We start from the raw sequence: 18,073 nt of genomic DNA on the forward strand, positions 1-18,073 counted from the left end.
TTTATACATACCCGGGGCTTCCTCCAGCCCCATACGCGCTGATCGATCCCACGCCGCCATCCACAGCTGCTCGCATTTATGAGATCCGGCTCCCTCCCCGCTCTTCTATCAGTCGGAGCCAGTCTAATTGTAGCAGAAGTGCGCTCTTTGCGTATCACTGCAGCAGCTGCTGGAGAGATACGTAGAGGGCGCACTTCTCCTGCGTAGCTGGCTCCGATGACGTCAGCGACGGGAGCCGGTTCTAGCAGACAGCGGAGGACGGCGGCGTGGGATCGATCAGCGCATATGGGGCTGGAGGAAGCCCCAGGTATGTATAACTTTTTTCATTTTTTCATCTAGGGTACATCTCTGGTTCCCTTTAAGTATGCAAAATCAACGGCTGTAGCATGATCGGTCGTCCGATTGGATCCAATAGTGCATTCCGACTTTCTATTTGATTCTGAAATCTATTGGAAATCTGTTCCTAGTGTGTGGCACACATCAGATTCCTGTCAGATTCAACCTGACAGGCATTTGATGGTCAAATCTGCTGAAAATCTATAAGTATATGGCCACCTTAGAGTCAGAACAATTTTGGGTACCTTAAGTCAGTCGGTGGTTTCATAAACTGAGTAGGATGATTTTTGGACAGACTGCACAGCCCTGGTACCACAACTGCATTTTAGCATCTGTGTACCACAGGGTTATGTCTATGGGCCCTGGATGGTGTGAACCCCTGATTTCACTGGATGTTTTATTAAACTTCATAAAGCACTGCCACTTACCTATTACGCATCTCTGTAAAATGGATAAATGTCTTGATAAGAGCTACTCAGATTTGATACGCAGCTTGTGAAGCAGACTCCTTTTATGGACGGTACCTTTTTTAAAGGACAACTGTAACCTGTTAAAACCAAAGAAAATAAAAAAAGTTAGACGCTCGCCTAAGAGGAGGGAAAGTTCTTCTCTGCTTTCCCTCGTTCCACCGCCGGGTCCCCGTTTAAATCTCCCGCCGACCTTGTGTTTAGAAGTACTCAGAGACCCGAGTACTTCCATAGCCTTTCGAGGAGACGCCAAGACCTCTTCCACATTTAAAGGGAACCAGAGACTAAACTTATTAAAAAAAGGAAAAGATTTCATATAATACCTGGGGCTTCCTCCAGCCCCGTAAGCCTGGATCGCTCCCACGCGCCGTCGTCCGCTGCCTCTATCGCCGGTACCGGGTCCCATCACTTCCGCCGGAAGCGACCAGCCTTCCACATGCACAGGGGCTCTCTGGCGCTTTACGCATGCACCTGCGCAGTATGGAGGGAGCACGCTGCGCTTGCGTCGACTGGCCGAAAAGACGGGACCCGGTACCGGCGGACAGAGGCAGCGAAGGACTGCGGCGGGGGAGCGATCCCACTCTTTAAGTTGGAGGCTGGAATGGGGGTCCTAGCAGTGTAAGGAGGGGACGCAGAGAAGCATGTGTAATCTGTAAACAGGCAATATTGTGCACAAAAAAGCACAAACACAAATATAATAACTCTATATGGGTAAGAAAGCACATTTTTATTGAATGTTGTGACACTGTTTTATCCCACTTTAAAAAGGACATCAATAACCTAAAACAAAAAAAGTTATATACTCAGTTAAAGCTGAAGTGACACAAAAGAACAATAAACTTGGCGTATGCGGACAGTGCACATAAAGTTGTCCGGGATTTATGCAGTTCAAGTAACAAGTTATGTAAATTGTGTAATTGTTTTGTGTACATGCAATACTTGCAGCGCTTGTGTAAAACAGGCAATTCAAGTGAGGCCTTTATCTGGCAAATTGCGCAATTTGCGTAACTTGTTATGTAAATTGCCTAAATCCCAACGTGTACTGTTGGCACACGTTACCAAGCTTTTGTGAGTATATCTCATGAGATAAACGGTGTGTGTGTGTACATAGATTGTGAATACATACATTAGTTGTACAATGACCGAAAAGATTGAAACCCGCATGACGCACGCAAAATCAGTTAAGTGTTAACGGCCTCTTAAAGTGGACCTGAACTCTTGCACAGGACAGAAGAAAGCATAGAGAAATGTACCCTGTATGTATTTAGTTTAGCCTGTCTAATTCCCCCTCATCTGTGACTAATCACCAGTGTAATTTTATCTCTCAGCTGTCAGCTGGCTGCCTCAGCAGAGCAGCTAATTTGTAATCGCCGGATGTTAACCCTATGTATGCTTCCTTGAAAGCAGGAAGTAGACACACTGCAGATTTATTGCAGGATTTATGAGCTGTTACAAATGTTTTTTCTTTAAAGGTAATTATGCTGTTGCTTATCTTTTAGAGCAGAGAGGAAGTTCTGAGTTTTGTTAAACTGTGAAAATGTTCCTTCAAAATTTAACTTCTCCGTCATCTTGGCTTTTTAGCTGTGAAGGTTTAACTTGTGTGTTTTTAAATTGAACATGAGGAAATCCACACAATAGAAGCTAAGAATGTAAAAAATGTAAAGGACCACGATCGCGAAAAAAGTAGGTAGGTAAAATCTAACAGAACAGACAGGTTTTGAGCCAGTCCATATCCTCATGGGGGATTCTCAGGGTTTACTATGTTTTTAACAGCATTGCCTGAACATCAGTTTATCTGCCAAAATAGTAAGATACCAGCCAGCCTCTCCATTCACTTGCACACTATTTTGTCAGACTTAGAAATTGTTTTCAACAGCATTTGCCGAACAGCAAAGAAAACCTTGTGAATTCCCCATGAGAAGATGGAATGGTCCAAAACCTGTCGGTTCTGTCAGATTTTAACTGCCTACATTTTTTGCAACAGTGGTCCTTTAAAGAGGAACTCCAGTGAAAATAATGTAATAAAAAAGTGCTTCATTTTTACAATAATTATGTATAAATGATTTTGTCAGTGTTTGCCCATAGTAAAATCTTTTAAAGGGGTTCTTTCGCGAAAAAAGTAGGCAGTTAAAAAATGTGACAGATGACAGGTTTTGAGCCAGTCCATCTTTTTAAGGGGGATTCTCAGGGCTTTCTTTGTTTTCAACAACAACATTTCCTGAACAACAGTTGCAAAATCTAACATAATAGTGTGCAAGTGATTAGGGAGGCCGGCTGGTATGTTACTATTTTGGCAGTTAAACTGTTCAGGAAATGCTGTTAAAAACAAAGAAAGCCCTGAGAATCCCCCTTAAAAAGATGGACTTGCCCAAAACCTGTCATCTGTCACATTTAAAGCGGACCCAAACCAAACTTTTTTTTTTAATTAAAAATATTTAGTTGCACCACTCTGACACATACAAAGATAAATAAATCCTCCTTCAAGCCTATGAGCATTTCAGTGCATGCTTTTTACCCTCCTCTTTGCATAACTAGGGTTATACTGGGGCAGCCATTAGCAATTCCTCCTTTGCTGGACACCACCTACTCCACCAGTTTGCCGGAAAAATCCCGGCAATTTGAAAAAAAGGGAGGGGTTCCACCAATAAATGTAAAATATTTTATATTTGTCATCATGCAGCTGAAAAAAGGCTGCTATTTATTATAATTTAGAAAATAGGTTTTATTTCTGAAATCTTGTATTTTTAATTTGGGTCCACTTTAACTGCCTATTTTTTTCACGAAAGAACCCCTTTAAATCCCTGATTTACATGCTGACATTTATTACATGGTGACATTTTTACTGTTGGCAGGTGATGCAGCTGCTGCAAGGTTTTTTTGGCAGTTGGAAACATCTGTAAACAGCTATTTCCCACAATGCAGCAAGGTTCACAGACAGGAAACTGCCAGGAGTAGGTACTAGAGTTTCTTGTGGGAGGGGTTTCACCACAATATCAGTCATACAGAGCCCCCTGATGGTCTGTTTGTGAAAAGGAATAGATTTCTCATGGGAAAGGGGGTATCGGCTACTGATTGGGATGAAGTTCAATTCTTGGTCGGAGTTTCTCTTTAACTTTCCGTGAAAACTGCATGTCAAAAGGATCTGTATTTCTAGGGCTCTGAAATGAATTGTTTCACATGTAACTGGGGGCATGCAATATTTCTTCCACGCCTCAGGAAAGACATGAATTCATTTAAGGCAGTGTGTGACTTCGTTGGCCTATATCTCTGGCCGTACCGTTGTGACTGAGCAGTGCCGTTCGGTTATGTGTTCCTTTCAGCCTTCTTATGTCCTGATTGTGTCAGAAATTTGCTTTTAAAACTCATTTGGTTTAAAAAACTGCAGATTGAAAGAAACCGGAGGAAAAGTTTTAGTCGCCATGGCAACCGGTCAGGTTTCATCCGACAACTCGATGCAGCAGAGGACCGGGAGTGCCGGTTGCTAGGGGCAACTCCTCCTGCCTTTCATCGTCCTTGACTTGGCACCAGTTATTTATAAATTCTCCCCCCCCCCCCCCCCCCCTCGTGAGGCTCCCCCGCTGGCTGGGGACGGGGCTGAGCGAGTGTTTGCGTGAAGCCTATTAAAAAACGGCGCGCTGATAATGCCGTTACCATGCCGTCTGGCTCCATGGAAACCGAATCTCAGTTGAAAACCTGTTAATTTAAATTAATACCCTTTCACACTGTAGCCGAGTGAGGCTTCCTTCACTCCGGTGCGCCCGGCCCGCAGTCTGTGTGACGATTCCAGGGCTGGTTAACAGATTCAGAGGGAGGGATGGGATGGCTGCCATATTATATGCCTTAGAAAGTTAGTGGACCGGAACTCTTGCACATGACAGAAGGAAAACAGAGAAATGCACCCTGCATGTATTTAGCGAGTTTAGCCGACTAATCACAAGTGTAATTTAAACTAGCTGCTCTGTCAAGGCAGCCAGCTGAGAGATCAAACACAAGCTGTTAAAGGACCGCTATTGCGAAAAAGTAGGCAGTTGAAATCTGACAGAACCAACAGGTCCAGTCCATCTCCTCATGGGGGATTCTCAGGGTTTTCTTTGTTTTCAAAAGCATTTCCTGAACAGCACTTGCAAAGTCTGACAAAATAGTGTGCAAGTGAGTAGGGAAAGCTGGCTGGTATCTTACTATTTTTGGCAGTTAAACTGCAGTTCAGAAAATGCTGTTGAAAACAAAGAAAACCCTGAGAATCCCCCATGAGGAGATGGACTGGACCTGTTGGTTCTGTCAGATTTCAACTGCCTACTTTTTCGCAATAGTGGTCCTTTAACGCTATGTCTGCTTCAATGAAAGTAGGAAGTAGGCACACTGCAGATTTATTGCAGGATTTGTATCATCTCTAACAAAGAAATGTTTTTTAAAAAAAAAGATTATGCTGTTGCTTATCTTATAGAGCAGAGAGGAAGTGTCTGAAGGCTGTCCTGTGAGATCCGCATCTTTAGCAGCCAGTGTTTCTTTGTTGTGATGCCTCCGCTGTATGCTGTGTGTAGTGCGCACCTCTGTGCCAGTAACAGCGCTGGGCTCCCTCTGGCCTGGCAGCACATGCTGCATCTGTAGTGAGTGTCTCTCTGTGTGTGGTGTGATGCATTCCCTGTGTGTAGTGCGCACCTCTGTGCCAGTAACACAGCGCTGGGCTCCTCCGGCCTGGCAGCACATGCTGCATCTGTAGTGAGTGTCTCTCTGTGTGTGGTGTGATGCATTCCCTGTGTGTAGTGCGCACCTCTGTGCCAGTAACAGCGCTGGGCTCCTCCGGCCTGGCAGCACATGCTGCGTCTGTAGTGAGTGTCTCTCTGTGTGTGGTGTGATGCATTCCCTGTGTGTAGTGCGCACCTCTGTGCCAGTAACAGCGCTGGGCTCCACCGGCCTGGCAGCACATGCTGCATCTGTAGTGAGTGTCTCTCTGTGTGTGGTGTGATGCATTACCTGTGTGTAGTGTGCACTTCTGTGCCGGTAACAGCGCTGGGCTCCCTCCGGCCTGGCAGCACATGCTGTATCTGTAGTGAGTGTCTGTGTGTGGTGTGATGCATTCCCTGTGTGTAGTGCACACCTCTGTGCCAGTAACAGCGCTGGGCTCCCTCTGGCCTGGCAGCACATGCTGCATCTGTAGTGAGTGTCTGTGTGTGGTGTGATGCATTCCCTGTGTGTAGTGCGCACCTCTGTGCCAGTAACACAGCGCTGGGCTCCTCCGGCCTGGCAGCACATGCTGCATCTGTAGTGAGTGTCTCTGTGTGTGGTGTGATGCATTCCCTGTGTGTAGTGCGCACCTCTGTGCCAGTAACACAGCGCTGGGCTCCCTCCGGCCTGGCAGCACATGCAGCATCTGTAGTGAGTGTCTCTCTGTGTGTGGTGTGATGCATTCCCTGTGTGTAGTGCGCACCTCTGTGCCAGTAACACAGCGCTGGGCTCCTCCGGCCTGGCAGCACATGCTGCATCTGTAGTGAGTGTCTCTCTGTGTGTGGTGTGATGCATTCCCTGTGTGTAGTGCGCACCTCTGTGCCAGTAACACAGCGCTGGGCTCCTCCGGCCTGGCAGCACATGCTGCATCTGTAGTGAGTGTCTCTCTGTGTGTGGTGTGATGCATTCCCTGTGTGTAGTGCGCACCTCTGTGCCAGTAACACAGCGCTGGGCTCCTCCGGCCTGGCAGCACATGCTGCATCTGTAGTGAGTGTCTCTGTGTGTGGTGTGATGCATTCCCTGTGTGCAGTGCGCACCTCTGTGCCAGTAACACAGCGCTGGGCTCCCTCTGGCCTGGCAGCACATGCTGCATCTGTAGTGAGTGTCTCTGTGTGTGGTGTGATGTATTCCCTGTGTGTAGTGTGCACCTCTCTGCCAGTAACACAGCGCTGGGCTCCCTCTGGCCTGGCAGCACATGCTGCATCTGTAGTGAGTGTCTCTGTGTGTGTGGTGTGATGCATTCCCTGTGTGTAGTGCGCACCTCTGTGCCAGTAACACAGCGCTGGGCTCCCTCCGGCCTGGCAGCACATGCAGCATCTGTAGTGAGTGTCTGTGTGTGTGTAGTGTGATGCATTCCCTGTGTGTAGTGCACACCTCTGTGCCAGTAACACTGCGCTGGGCTCCCTCCGGCCTGGCAGCACATGCTGCATCTGTAGTGCGTGTCTCTCTGTGTGGTGTGATGCATTCCCTGTGTGTAGTGCGCACCTCTGTGCCAGTAACACAGCGCTGGGCTCCTCTGGCCTAGCAGCACATGCTGCATCTGTAGTGAGTGTCTGTGTGTGTGTAGTGTGATGCATTCCCTGTGTGTAGTGCACACCTCTGTGCCAGTAACACTGCGCTGGGCTCCCTCCGGCCTGGCAGCACATGCTGCATCTGTAGTGCGTGTCTCTCTGTGTGGTGTGATGCATTCCCTGTGTGTAGTGCGCACCTCTGTGCCAGTAACACAGCGCTGGGCTCCTCTGGCCTGGCAGCACATGCTGCATCTGTAGTGAGTGTCTCTCTGTGTGTGGTGTGATGCATTCCCTGTGTAGTGCACACCTCTGTGCTAGTAACAGCGCTGGGCTCCACCGGCCTGGGAGCACATGCTGCATCTGTAGTGCGTGTCTCTCTGTGTGGTGTGATGCATTCCCTGTGTAGTGCGCACCTCTGTGCTAGTAACAGCGCTGGGCTCCCTCCGCCTTGGCAGCACATGCTGCATCTGTAGTGCGTGTCTCTCTGTGTGGTGTGATGCATTCCCTGTGTGTAGTGCGCACCTCTGTGCCAGTAACACAGCGCTGGGCTCCTCTGGCCTGGCAGCACATGCTGCATCTGTAGTGAGTGTCTCTCTGTGTGTGGTGTGATGCATTCCCTGTGTAGTGCGCACCTCTGTGCTAGTAACAGCGCTGGGCTCCACCGGCCTGGCAGCACATGCTGCATCTGTAGTGCGTGTCTCTCTGTGTGGTGTGATGCATTCCCTGTGTGTAGTGCGCACCTCTGTGCTAGTAACAGCGCTGGGCTCCACCGGCCTGGCAGCACATGCTGCATCTGTAGTGCGTGTCTCTCTGTGTGGTGTGATGCATTCCCTGTGTAGTGCGCACCTCTGTGCTAGTAACAGCGCTGGGCTCCACCGGCCTGGCAGCACATGCTGCATCTGTAGTGCGTGTCTCTCTGTGTGGTGTGATGCATTCCCTGTGTGTAGTGCGCACCTCTGTGCCAGTAACACAGCGCTGGGCTCCTCCGGCCTGGCAGCACATGCTGCATCTGTAGTGCGTGTCTCTCTGTGTGGTGTGATGCATTCCCTGTGTGTAGTGCGCACCTCTGTGCTAGTAACAGCGCTGGGCTCCACCGGCCTGGCAGCACATGCTGCATCTGTAGTGCGTGTCTCTCTGTGTGTGGTGTGATGCATTCCCTGTGTAGTGCGCACCTCTGTGCTAGTAACAGCACTGCGCTCCACCGGCCTGGCAGCACATGCTGCATCTGTAGTGAGTGTCTCTCTGTGTGTGGTGTGATGCATTCCCTGTGTGTAGTGCGCACCTCTGTGCCAGTAACACAGCACAGGGCTCCTCCGGCCTGGCAGCACATGCTGCATCTGTAGTGAGTGTCTCTCTGTGTGTGGTGTGATGCATTCCCTGTGTGTAGTGCGCACCTCTGTGCCAGTAACACAGCGCTGGGCTCCCTCCGGCCTGGCAGCACATGCAGCATCTGTAGTGAGTGTCTGTGTGTGTGTAGTGTGATGCATTCCCTGTGTGTAGTGCACACCTCTGTGCCAGTAACACTGCGCTGGGCTCCCTCCGGCCTGGCAGCACATGCTGCATCTGTAGTGCGTGTCTCTCTGTGTGGTGTGATGCTTTCCCTGTGTGTAGTGCGCACCTCTGTGCCAGTAACACAGCGCTGGGCTCCTCTGGCCTGGCAGCACATGCTGCATCTGTAGTGAGTGTCTCTCTGTGTGTGGTGTGATGCATTCCCTGTGTGTAGTGCGCACCTCTGTGCCAGTAACACAGCACAGGGCTCCCTCCGGCCGGGCAGCACATGCTGCATCTGTAGTGAGTGTCTCTCTGTGTGGTGTGATGCATTCCCTGTGTGTAGTGCGCACCTCTGTGCTAGTAACAGCGCTGGGCTCCACCGGCCTGGCAGCACATGCTGCATCTGTAGTGAGTCTCTCTGTGCGGTGTGATGCATTCCCTGTGTGTAGTGCGCACCTCTGTGCCAGTAACACAGCACTGGGCTTCCTCTGGCCTGGCAGCACATGCTGCATCTGCAGTGATGATCACATTCCAGGCACGCTGCAGATTGGAGCTGTGTGAAGCCGATCCTGCAGAGGATCAGCGGCAGCCTGGAGGAAAATACACTAAGAATTCACTCCTTTCTTTATATCTTTCGTCACCAGATTGTTTAAAGGAAACCTGCGACTGAAGTGAGAGGTATATGGAGGCTGCCATATTTATTTCCTTTTAAAGTGGATCTGAGAAACTTTGTCTCATTTAGAGGGTATTCCTCAAGCCAAATTTTTTTGTTTTAATACTGTAATTCCCTATAAAGTAAACAAGCCTCGCCCACAGCTTCTCCAGTGCCTTGGCGCCCTCAGATCCATGTAGCAAGGGCTTATGGGAGATCAGTCTGGGGAGGAGGAGGAGGTTACTAGCCAGAGATTTCAGAGGCAGAGGGGAGGAGGAGGAGAGGGGAGTGAAGTTTTCACAGGCTGAGTGCTGGAGATACAGATCAGCTTGCCTGTGTGTAATGTTTACAAGCTGAACATGGCTGCTCTCATTGTATCACAGGAAGAAATAATCATATACTGTTGAAGCTGTTTGCAGCTGGATTTGCTGTGTAAACCATCTAAACTATAGATACGATATATAGACAAGTAACTTGTTATAGTTAGTTTTACATCTCTGGTCTGCTTTAAGCAATACCAGTTGCCTGGCTATCCTGCTGATCCTCTGCCTCTAATACTTCTAGCCATAGACCCTAAACAAGCATGCAGCAGATCAGGCGTTTCTGACATTATTGTCAGATCGGACAAGATTAGCTGCATGTTTGTTTCTGGTGTGATTGAGACCCTACAGCAGCCAAATAGATCAGCAGGACTGCCAGGCAACTGGTATTGTTTAAAAGGAAAGTAAGGTGCATTACTTGATGGTGGTGTATGATTTATCTCTGCATGTTTTTCTTGCTAAACCTTGTGCATCTATGTTCCAGGAGCATAGTAGACGTCCTCTTCCTCTCCCCCCCCCCCCTCCTCCTCCCATGTGTGCATTCCTTTACCCCCCCCCCAAATGTGATGCCCATGTGTCCTCCTCGCTCCCCCTGCATAAATGAAAGCAGGGGCAGCATGGCTCACCTCATCCACCAGCTCCCATGGTGATCAGAGACCTCTCCTCTCCCTCACTGCTCCCCTAGTGCCGGCTTCTGCTGATTGCATCATTACACGTGACCAGCACTAGGAGAGCAGTGAGGGAGAGGTGTCTGATGGCCGCGGTCTCCGGTGGTTTAGGTGTGCCCGCTGCCGCTGCTTATATCTAGTCAGGGGACACCGTGGGGGAAGCAGAGGTGGACACGGGGACAATACAGGGATATTCCCCCATCGTCGTGGGTCGGCAATCCGTATCTGCGGGCGTTTGTAAGTCGGGGACCCTCTGTGTTTGGAATATGATGGTGACTTTCTCCCCTTTTTTTTTTTTTTTTTTTTTTTTTTTCCCCTTAGGTCGAGGGGAAAAAAATGCATCTTATCCTACCTAATAAAACCCCCGTGTCTCTGCGTCCCATGTCAGTGTGTGTCCCTGCGTTTGCGCTACCATTCATGTGCGGCAGGGACAGCCTCGGACAGGAGCAGGGCAGCCATGGGGCGCGGCGGGGGCACGCGCGCAGACAGGTGGCGGCGGGGACAGACCTAGCCCGTGTTTAAACTGGCTAAGGTCACTAATATTTTAAAGGGAAGGTTCAGGGACACCTTGCAAAAAATAAAAATCGATATCCACTTACCTGGGGCTTCCTCCAGCCCGTGGCAGGCAGGAGGTGCCCTCGTCGCCGCTCCAGAGGCTTCCGGTCGTCTTCGGTTGCCGACCTGGCCAGGCGCGCTGACGTCATCGGACGTCCGCCGGGCTGTACTGCGCAGGCGCAGAACTACTGCGCCTGCGCAGTACAGCCCGGCGGACGTCCAATGACGTCAGCGCGCCGGCGTGGGACGCAGAAGTGCCGGGCCTTGGAGCGCAGAAGAGCCCGACCTGGCAGCCGGCCTGGCCAGGTCGGCCACCGAAGACGACCGGAAGCCTCTGGAGCGGTGGCGAGGGCACCTCCTGCCTGCCACGGGCTGGAGGAAGCCCCAGGTAAGTGGATATCGATTTTTATTTTTTGCAAGGTGTCCCTGAACCTTCCCTTTTAAATACGGTATATCGCCACCCATCCTCTTCCTCTGGGTGCTTCCTGTAGTCGGCTATTCCCAGTGCGGAAGTTTGGTTATATAAGGGGTGGTCTTTGTCTTTTGTACATTGAGATTTGCGTCCCGATTAGCGTGTCATCCTCTGCATCCTCAGAACAGGAAGTAGCGTTTGTTATGACAATCCAGCAGATTGTATGTGAAGTGTATCTTTATTATTATGTAAACTGTGAATTGCCCGTGGCTGGATCCTATAATCTGTTAAACAATTTCCTCAGTCATCGGCTGCGAGTGGCTTTATGAAAAGCAATTTGCGCGGAGGAGACACCGCCTGCCTTGATTGGCCGTTTGGCTATATAGCGGGTTGTTTGTACACAAGTGCTGATTAGGGGGAAATTGGAGGGCCGACGAATGTTTATTGAGACAGAGAAATAATATTAACCCTCGTCGGCTAGAGGCTGTGTCTATATGAATTGTGAGCGGGACTGGTGGATGTTTATATTTGTATGGCGGGGCTACAGGAGGTGACGCAAGAGCAAGTCCTGCTTGACGAGACCTCCTGGAAACTGGTGGCTTCCACTGACCAAACTGGTTAGATGGCAAACGGATCACCTTCTCCAGCCCTACGCAAGCTGCATAAGTCTCAAACCTGGAGGAGAACTACTGTTCCTAGCAAGCAAACCAGCCAGCAGGGTTGTATTTCTTGGAAAAGGGAAAAAAAATTCTTAAAGTGGACCTGAATTCAGGACTTTCTCGCTACTGTAAACGATAAGCAACAGCATAATCTTTTTTGAGAATTTTTTTTATTGTTATGGCTGATAGAAATCCTACAATAGATCTGCAGTGTCTACTTCCTGCTTTCGTGGAAGCAGGCATAGGGTTAACCTCCTTTGTTTACCAATTAGCTGCTCTGCCAAGGCAGCCAGGTGAGACAGCTGAGACATTAAATTACACTTGTGATTAGTCACAGATGAGGGGGGAATTAGACGGGCTAAACTCTCTAAATACATACAGGGCGCATTTCTCTGTTTTCCTTCTGTCCTGTGCAGGAGTTCAGGTCCACTTTAAATTGCTGTGACAGTGACGACTGTGTGAGTGAGACCTCTGCTGTGGACTGCTGGTCTGTGTGGTTCACTTCTTCCCTGGGATTCTTGGCTCGGCCAGAGGGTAGCATCTGTTGTGAAGACATTCCCATGGATGTGGAGTAAGCCTGGCTCTGCTTGCTTGTGTGGGATGAGTTCCTTCTCTGCCAGTGGTGACATCACAGTCCGTTTGTGAGCCGCCCCCTTATCCTCTCAAAAAACAAGCGTGGCACCTAAAGCCTTGTGCGCCGAACTGAGGACAGTCTCCTGAAAGTGGGGCGTGGCCGAACTCCACTCCCCCCGCCCCCTGAATACTCCCAGGGGGACGTTTAAAGTGGATCCGAGATGAACTTTTACTCATTGCATAATTGTGTTCCTTTCCTATTTGTTTATAGGGCATTCCTCAAGTCAAATACTTTTTTGTTTTAATACTCTAATTCCCTATAAACTAAACAAGCCACACCCACAGGTTTTCAGATAGCCAAGGCACTTTCAGACAGTAGCAAGGGCTCATGGGAGCTCAGTCTGGGCAGGAAGAGGGGGAGGTATTACTAGCCAGAAATTTCGGAGGAGGAGGGGAATTGGTTTTTTTTGCTCAAGATGCAGATAAGCTTGCCTCTGTGTAATGTTTACAAACAACATGGCTGCTGTCATTGTATCACAGGAAGAAATAATCATATTCTATTAAAGCTGTTTGCAGCTAGATTTGCTGTGTAAACTATCTAAACTTTAGATAAGATATATAGACCAGTTACTTGTTATAGTTAGTTTTTCATCTCGGATCCGCTTTAAGTGGAGACTGGCCATCCTCAATAGGCTGGCCACCATATTTAGCTAGTTTTGACGGTGTCGTGTTTTTTTTTTTTTGTTTTTTTTCTTTACTAAATACCTTTTTATAGAGTTGATGGGTGAGCTTAAAGAGGAACTTGGATTTAACTTTATTCCAATCAGTAGCTGATACCCCCTTTCCCAGAAGAAATCTTGACCTTTTTCTTGAATGGCTCATCGCGGGGGTCTGTATGGCTGATATTGTGTTGAAACCCCTCCCACAGTGTGATGTCAGTACCATGGTCCTGACAGTTTGCTGTCTGTGAACCTCGTTGCTTTCCAACTGCCAAGTAAGCAATGTATCCCTCTGCATAGAACTCCGTACGGAACATTCCGTACAGATCACCTGGCAGGACTAAAGAATGGTCACCACCAGTGATAAATCTCAGAATGTAAAACGGGGAGAGGGATGATTTTACAATGGGCAAACACTGACTAAATAAACTATAAATGATTATTGTAAACAACAATGTTATTAGCTGTTATTTTCACTATAGTCACTGTCTAGTGATTTTTTTTCCACTGAGGCTAGGAAGCCAGTACAAGCGTTTTGCGGTAAATGGCGAAGCGCCTGTGTTTGCCGTAGGGATCCTGATGTAGCTCTGCGACCACTGATGCCATCGCTCTGGGATTGGGCTGAAAATGCCGCATGCAGCGATTTGCAATGGCAGCGTTGCGAGTGGGACCGCCCAGATTAGGGTTCCACTTGTTTGACGCTTAGCAGAAAGCCTGTAAGGGTCAAACAGCGTTTTTTTTTTTCTTTTTGAAAACACTCTGCCATTCACTTGAATTGGAATTGCGGTAAAATCGCAGCAATTTTTCAAAATAGTTTATGCGCATGCGGGGCGTTTTGGTGCTGGCTGAGCTGAATGACTGCTCACCCTGCTGCAAATTCGGGTTAGTCGCAACTCAGAGAGAAGTAATTTGGGGTCTGGCAAACGCCTTATCCCCAAATTACCCATGCATAGGCCGCGAAATATAGCATTACTGCTGTAGCCACGCCAAGCTTCGGCGTTACGCAGGGTGTGGTGAGCACCAAAAAGCCGTGTGCTGAGTCACATTCAACTGAATAGGAGAGCGTTTTAAAGGTCCACTATTGCGAAAAAAAAGTAGGCAGTTAAAATGACAGAACTGACAGGTTTTGGGCCAGTCCATTTCCACATGGGGGATTCTCTGGGTTTTCTTTGTTTTCAACTGCATTTCCTGAACGGCACACTATTTTGTCAGACTTTGCAACTGCTGTTGAGGAAATGCTGTTGAAAACCAAGAAAACCCTGAGAATCCCCCACGAGGAGATGGACTGGCCCAAAACCTGTCGGTTCTGTCAGATTTTTACTGCCTACTTTTTTCGCGATATTGGTCCTTCAAAAATGCATAACGCTGCTAGCGGGCTTGTGCCCTAAACGGTGAACGTTACAGAATCACTCCCAGTGGGCCCCGGCCTGAGGGAGAACTATCACTTTAAGTCCCCCACACTTCAAGTGGCCGCATTGTCCACGGTCCCATGACAGCTGTTCCTGCTAAAGAGGGAACCAATGAAAAAGGATCCGTTTTTGTTTTTTTTTGCAATAATTAGAAATTTCCATTTTGTATTAATAGAAAAAAGCGTATGGTAAACACCTTCGTTAATTGTATTCGTTGGTTTGAGGAGGCACGATGGCTGCCGCTCTGCATGAGCAAAAAAAAAAAAAAACTCTTGCAAAAGAACCGCAGCTTGTATCTGGCAAGAATTCCCAGTCAGGGCTTAGCGCTGGTGACGGTCACGCTGAAAAGCCGCACTGATCGGGAAGCTGAGAATGGCGTTCGCTGAGGAGAAAGGGGGGGGGGGGTGAGCAAGAGTTTCATCAGTATTTTTCCACAGCCTAAATGGAAGCCGCAGCAGCATATGGCCGTGCAGCCTCCTCTGGCAGGGAGCGGATTCATCATGTGGGACCTTCCTGGCATTCACTGCATGAGAGCGCAGTTCAATGGTCAACTGACTTCCTGTGCAGCGCGAGGAGTCTCTGTCAGATTACTGGGCTGAATCCTCCCTGTTTACTTATTAAACCCGCTGACTGGCTGGCCTTTTCCCTCCAGCCATATAGGTTGTTTTTTTTCCCCTGAATGCATAAATATATACACCAGTTTGTTACCTCAGAAGCTGAGGGTGGTTTTGTTGAGTTTGTTGAAGAGATAGGCCAGCGTTTCAAGTTTATATGTCGTGTTATGCGCAATTTAAAGAGGAGCTGTAACCAAAGATAGAACTTCATCCCAATCACTAGCTGATACCCCCTTTCCCATGAGAAATGTTTACCTTTTTAATAGGTCATCAGGGGGTCTGTATGGCTGATATTGTGATGAAATCCCTCCCACAGTGTGACGTCATGACCATGGTCCTGAGAGGTTCCTGTCTGTGAACCTCATTGCTTGTGGGAAATAATAGCTTTTTTCCCAACTGCTAAGCAAGCAGCATCTCCCTCTGTGCATAGAATTCTCAGTAATGAACATTCCGCACAGATCACCTGGCAGAACTGTGTTAAAGTGAACCTCCGGACTAAAAATCGACTCAGCAGCACTGGAAAGGCTTTGTGTTTCTTTAAGTTTCACAGCATCAGAACTTTGTTTCTCTTATACAAGCCTCATTTTTAGCTGCACAGAAGAAAACTGCCCGGGCTTTTTCCCCCTGATGCTGTGCAAAGCATGATGGGATTTCTGATTTTGTTCTCGTTCTGCTGTTTTGGTGCAATTTTTTTTATTTTACATTTTGAATTTGACATTTGAAGCCTAACGTGTGCAGCTGGGAGGGGTAATGAGGACACAGGATAGTTGGAACTGTGTCTCCTGCTCCTTGTCACCTCCTTTCAACCAAAAAGATGGCTGCCCCCATGAATCACAAACTTTTGCCTGTTCTTTTAAAACAGGGTGGGTGAGAGATGATATAACCTATCTATTATAATTAACATAACTAATGTAACTTGATGACAGTATGTTTGTTTAGGCTGAAGTTCCCCTTTAAATTTCAGAATGTAAATCGGGGAGAGATTTTTTTTTTTTTACAATGGGCAAACGCTGACTAAATCTATAAATTAATATTGTAAACAGTGGGTCATTTTATTCATTGTTGTCTTTCACTACAGTTCCTCAGATCATGAAGTACATTAAACACATGAAAGTCTCAGAGCGATGCAGTGTGCCGCCGGAATAGCGAATCTCTTCCCATGGTGCACGGGGGCTGCAAGTATATTTTTAGCGAGGGGATGAGAGAGAGGATGAATAAGCGGGAGCCTTTGGTACATTCCTCTACGCCTGCGGCGATTCTGTGGTATGTGCCGTGTTTGCTCACTCTTGATATCTGAGCTCCGTAAATCATTCTCCCGACTAAGGCGTATTGGGGAGATGAGATTTAAAGGGAGCTTGTCAAAATAAAAATATGGTAGTTGCCATTTTTTGTTTTTAAAAGTGTTCATGTGCTTAAAGAGAATCTGTATTGTTAAAATCGCACAAAAGTAAACATACCAGTGCGTTAGGGGACATCTCCTATTACCGTCTGTCACAATTTCGCCGCTCCTCGCCGCATTAAAAGTGGTTCAAAACAGTTTTTAAAAGTTTGTTTATAAACAAACAAAATGGCCACCAAAACAGGAAGTAGGTTGATGTACAGTATGTCCACACATAGAAAATACATCCATATACAAGCAGGCTGTATACACCCTTCCTTTTGAATCTCAAGAGATCATTTGTGTGTTTCTTTCCCCCATGCACTGAAGTTTCAGGATGCTTGTTTCTTCCTGCAAACAGCTTTGCCCTTGTCTGTAATTCTTCAGTATGTGAAAGCCCAGCCAGCTCAGAGGACGATTTATCCAGCTTGTAAAAGATAAGCGAGAAGAGAGAAGCTGCTCTAATCCTAAATAACACACAGGCAGTGTGAATAGAGGGGCCTGGAAGGGTGAGTTCATAGCAGAACCACAACACTGAAGAACTTGGCAGCCTTCCAGACACAGGCCTACAAGTCTGACAGGGGAAAGATACATTGATTTATTACAGAGACCGTGATAGTATAAAGTGCTGCAGTAAGCCAGAACACATTAGAATAGCTTTTTGAACTTGTAGGATGATAAAAAAACAGGATGCAATTTTTGTTATGGAGTCTCTTTAAAGGAAATGTCCGAGCTGTTTAAAAAACCGACATCTACTTACCCGGGGCTTCCTCCAGCCCTTTGCAGCCGACATGTCCCTCGCAGCAGCTCCCCTTCCAGCCGGTGGCACGCGGTCCCCTCCGTTCGCGATGGCAACCTCACCAGCTCGCCATCTTCTGCTGCCTGCGCAGTACACTCCATGTGGAAGTGACGTGGATCGGCTCTTGCAGAGGCGCAGAAGATCCCGACCTGGCGCGGTCGCCATCGCGAACTGAGGGGACTGCGGGCCACCGGCTGTAAGGGGTTGGAGGAAGCCCCGGGTAAGTAAATGTCATTTTTTTTTTCCCAACAGCTCGGACATTTCCTTTAAAGGACACTCGAACTGAGAGGGAAATGGTAGCTGCCATATTTATTTCCTTTTTAAACACCAGTTGCCTGGCCGGACTGCTGGCCTTTGGCTGCAGTAGTATCTGAATCGCACATCTGAAACAAGCACACAGCTAATCCAGTCAAACTTTAGTCAGAAACGCTGCTGCATGCAGAGTGGCCAGGCAATCTGCATTGTTTAAAGGGAAATAAATGTCAGCTTCCATATTCCTCTCACTTCACTGTGTCTTCACCAGATAAAAAACAATCTCACCGGTCAAGCTGATACATTAAGTGTTTGAACAAACTGGGTTATACCGACGTAGCTGATGGGATGTGGATATGGTCATGTAGGGGCGATGAGTGGGAGGGAAGATGTTGGCGTGTTGGAAAGATTTTGGCGCTCTATAAATCTAAAATTACGGGGTGTACAGAAAAATGTGGCATCCCCTCAGTGTGTCCCCACCATCCCACACAGCAGTGGTCTCCCCAGAAGTTTTTTCCAGCCGGGGTGGCATG

General features: G+C 48.0%; 1 protein-coding gene and 1 long non-coding RNA gene across 2 annotated transcripts in view; one reads left to right on the forward strand and one right to left on the reverse strand.

Moving 5' to 3' along the window:
• Positions 1-18,073, reverse strand: part of LOC137519167 (uncharacterized) — a 145,840-nt gene that overhangs the window by 127,092 nt on the left and 675 nt on the right. The window contains exon 2 of the long non-coding RNA XR_011020980.1: positions 765-883. This is a non-coding gene — a long non-coding RNA (uncharacterized lncRNA). The remainder of the gene's footprint in view (positions 1-764; positions 884-18,073) is intronic.
• The window catches only part of ZHX2 (zinc fingers and homeoboxes 2), an 81,830-nt gene that overhangs the window by 13,117 nt on the left and 50,640 nt on the right, over positions 1-18,073 (forward strand). The window lies entirely within an intron of this gene.

This window comes from Hyperolius riggenbachi, chromosome 5, assembly GCF_040937935.1.
Source record: "Hyperolius riggenbachi isolate aHypRig1 chromosome 5, aHypRig1.pri, whole genome shotgun sequence".
Taxonomy (NCBI): Eukaryota; Metazoa; Chordata; class Amphibia; order Anura; family Hyperoliidae; genus Hyperolius; species Hyperolius riggenbachi.